General features: G+C 42.6%; 1 protein-coding gene across 1 annotated transcript in view; it reads right to left on the bottom strand.

Annotated features, from left to right (window-relative positions):
* dgkaa (diacylglycerol kinase, alpha a) overlaps window positions 1-3,729 on the bottom strand; it is a 24,015-nt gene extending 20,286 nt beyond the window's left edge. The window contains exon 1 of the mRNA XM_025059326.1: window positions 3,527-3,729. The gene's annotated coding sequence lies outside the window, so the exon portion shown is untranslated. The remainder of the gene's footprint in view (window positions 1-3,526) is intronic.
* Window positions 3,730-4,291: the final 562 nt, after the last annotated feature.

The raw sequence follows: 4,291 nt of genomic DNA, 5'->3' as shown, positions 1-4,291 counted from the left end.
GAGGAGACACTCACTCTGTTTTCTGGTGTACAGTGGCTGTCGGAGCAGCTACAGCTACAGCTACAGCTACAGCTACAGCTACAGCTACAGCTACAGCTACAGCCACAGCGACAACTACAACCACTTCCCCCTTTTCCTCTCATTATCTCCTCTTTGCCTTTTCACTGTAGCTGGTTATGAAATCATGTGACCCACGTGGACCACGTCAGTCTGGGAGGTCTGCTACTGGTTTGGCCCGGTATCTTAATGGCTGTTCTGTCATCATGGAATATAACATGTTCTGATCCAGTCAGAACTCTGGACCTGAATAAAATATTTGAAGAGTTTTTGACCAAAAAAAAAGAAAGGCTAGCAGCAGCGACTGTAGTGATTACGAAAGTCTGTTCCTGAATCACTTAGTTTGACCTGAAGGTATTTCATGTGTGAACTAGTCACACGTGTTAGGTAACAACGCTGCAAGGACATGGTTCTGTATACATATATACATATATGTATATATATGTATATATATATATAGATAAATATATATCTATACATATATATGTATAGATATATATTTATATATGTATATATGTATATATATTTACATATATACTGTATGTATATATGTATATATTTACATATATATACAATATTGCGATATATTGCCTTTCACATTATTGTATTACTGTATCGTTTTTTTTATCAACGATTAAAAGTCAAATATTTGTGTATGAATGTGTATGAATATTTGTGTTAAATGTAACGACTCGTAATGGCGTTATCTCCGATCCAGAGCTAATATTTGACAATCCAAGTGAACGAGGTCGGCGCTAACACGTACCTTTAGCACACAAACGGCCAGAGATAAGACCCAGAGACCTGGACTAGACCTGGACTAGAACTGGACTAGACCTGGACTAGAACTGGACTAGAACTGGACGAGACCTGGACTAGAACTGGACTAGAACTGGACTAGAACTGGACTGGGACTGGAACTGGAACTGGACTAGAACTGGACTAGACCTGGACTAGAACTGGACTAGACCTGGACTAGAACTGGACTAGACCTGGACTAGAACTGGACTAGAACTGTACGAGACCTGGACTAGAACTGGACTAGAACTGGACTAGAACTGGACTGGGACTGGAACTGGAACTGGACTAGAACTGGACTAGACCTGGACTAGAACTGGACTAGAACTGGACGAGACCTGGACTAGAACTGGACTAACACACAGATGAAGTGTCGGGGTAAAGAACGAGGTTTGAATTTTAATTGCTAATTAGTAAACAAATATTGACAGTAACTTTGACAAAACTGTCCAAACGAAGGACGACGCTGTAGTATCACTGTAGTATTTAGAGAAGTAAAAGGTACCACGAGCAGATACCGACGTCATCACCCCCGACAGATGAAGTACTGCAGAGGAAGCTGACGTAGAACACGGTCGACCACAGAACACAGAAAAACACCTCATATTTATATTTATATTTATATTTATATTTATATTTATATTTATATTTATATTTATATTTATACCTCCGTCTCGCGGTGTAAACATTAACTATGGGACAATTGACCTCTCTTTTTTATACAGCCTCAGTACACACATCAGAGTACAACTGCAGTACAATGTACAAAACACACCTCACCCCCCCCACCACTGCCTCTGACTTTCTGTTGTACTGCAACACAGTAAAACTATGAAGTCAAACCACAGCAGTACTTGAAGTACTCCCACTGTCACCATAAATATATAATAAATACAACAAGTGTATGTGTGGCGCAATATATGTAAACATATTCTCCACAAGTGTGATACTGTTCAAGGTTAATATTTCAATATATATTTCAGCATATATTTGGCATATATTTATTATATATTTTCTCAGTTTTTCAACGTAAAATATATCATTATCTTCTCTCATTTTTTTTAAATCATCTTTTCTTTCTCGTGTCACGCTGTGTCAACATTTTTTTTCTTAAATATCTCAATAAATCAGTTTCCGTCGAGATATTTATTTTTCTCGTGCAATGTATTTATATATTTAAATATTTATCCTGTGTAGTATTTTAATATTTGAAGCATTCTACTGTGCAGTGGGTTATTATTTAAATATTTCAAATATTGAAACACTGAAATATTTCAATCCTCCAGTATCGTCGACGTCAAAGTGAAATATTTCATTAAACTCCATTTTCTCTTTTCTCTAATTTTTAATTCTGTCAAACCTCCTTTAGTACGACACAGTAGTACTTCAGTGTATTTCCTCCTGCAGTATTTCCTTCATCAGTACACACTGGTTCTACTCTTTGTCTTATTTTTGCATTTCAAATGATCTTCTTTTTCCTTCGCACTTCCTGTGTCCAGGCACGGCTCGGTATGTGGAACCTCCGTGTCAACTTTGACGAAACGCTTCCACATTCAAAGCTCCAGGACTGGGAGAAAAAATATTTCCTGGTACAAGTTTTTAGTCCTGACTCTGAGCTGCGTTCACCTCCGTCTGGTGGTGTGAAACCAGTTTGTTTTTTAAATTTATTTTCTACTTGTGGTAAATGCAACACATTTACTCACTTTCCAAATCACGAGGCCAAATTAACGTAGTATAAATTCTGAGATACTGCAGTAAGAGAAACGACCCACGATTTCAAAATAAATCACCAGGACTGTATGTGGTGAAGCCACACAGATTTCTGCAGAGTAATATATATGTACATCTATATTTCTGATGTATTTTCCTGTCACAAACCTCACAGTGTTGAAGTGATTGTGAGGTTTTTGTTTTTGTTTTTTTTACGTCAATGTTTTGATGATAAAATGACTTCGACCTCAGTGGAGTTCGAACTCCACTGACAACAAAACAACAAAACACTGAGCCACAGACGTAACAACGTCAGAGCTGCAGCGAGGACAACTGGACCAAACCTGTGGTTCACAGTCATATTATTGTACGTACGTATTTGTTTCATGAACGTCTTCGTGGAGTTGATCTGTGAAAACTCCGTTTGACCAAGGACACACATTATTTCAGTTTGTTTTTAGGTTTTTTTTTCAAGTATCCACTTATCTCTTCTTAACAACAAAGTGACTCACCCAGTCCTATTGGTAAATCAGTAACCTGCTGCCCTCCACTAGAGGGAGCATGGTACCACCAGCAGTACACGTACCATATGTTAGTTAGCGCCTGGACCAAACTATTTTCGGAGTACTCTGAGTACTTCCAAGACGAGTTGTGAGGTAAAAGGCAGAAGAAGGCGGTGGAAGCTGAGCAGCAGCAGCAGCAGCAGCAGTAGCAGAAATAGCAGCAGCAGCAGCAGCAACAGCAGCTCAGAGATTATTGGTTAAAGCATCTACCGCAGTTCAAATAAATCCACGTTTGTAAGGATTGAGGAGGAAGAAAGCAGAGCTGTCAAATCAACAGCCCGACCACTGCTGCTGCTGCTGCTGTAACTGCCGCTGCCGCTGGTACCGCTGTGCTGCTGCTGCTGCTGCTGCTGCTGCTGCTCCGTCATGACGCCAGTGCACATGCAGCACTTTCTTACTTGTGTTGACAGAACACCGACGGTTGTCCTCCTCGGTGTCGGGCTGATCTGCAGCCTCTGCTCCGCCTTCTCTCCGCCGCTGGTCCCGGTCTTTACGTCGGTTCGTCCGTGTTTTTGTCACAGCTGATCCACGGGAGTCAAAGACGAGGGAGAGAAAGAGAGAGAAAGAGAGAGAAAGAGAGAGAGGGGGAGGAAAAACGAGCGTTCAGGCACCGAGAGAAGTGACTGTTAACTTTAAATGGAGACCGCAGACTGAGAGTGTGTGTGAGAGTGTGTGTGTGTGTGTGTGCTCAGCACTGCCAGGAGGCAATGAAGAAGTACGGAGTGAGAGAGGCACGAGAGGGGAGGGGTGGTGGAGAGAGAGAGAGGGCAGAGAGAGAGAGAGAGAGAGGGGCGAGAGAGGGGGGGCGGGAGAGAGAGTGGGAAAGAGGGAGACAGAGGGAGAGAGACAGAGGGAGAGAGACAGAGAGAGAGACAGAGGGAGAGACAGGGTGTGAGGGGTGGCGGAGAGAGAGAGAGAGAGAGGGAGGGGGAGAGAGAGAGAGAAAATAAAAGAGAGGTGCAGGGAGAGGGGGTGAGAGAGAACGTATGTGAAAGCCTGAACAGACAGAGAGAGAGAAAGAGGGTGAGACAGACACGGGGGAGGGCAGAGTGAGGGACAGAGAGAGAACACCCTGGTCCAGTCTCTGTCCAACTGTAATCCCTCTAAACCACTTCATCCCCCCCCCTCTGTCCCCCTCTCCTCCCCTCTCTCCCCCCTCTCTC

The sequence above is a fragment of the Cynoglossus semilaevis genome, chromosome 10 (assembly GCF_000523025.1).
Source record: "Cynoglossus semilaevis isolate Cse_v1.0 chromosome 10, Cse_v1.0, whole genome shotgun sequence".
Classification (NCBI taxonomy): Eukaryota; Metazoa; Chordata; class Actinopteri; order Pleuronectiformes; family Cynoglossidae; genus Cynoglossus; species Cynoglossus semilaevis.
Note: the sequence above shows the minus strand (reverse complement) of the source record. Positions and strands in the feature narration are given on the sequence as shown.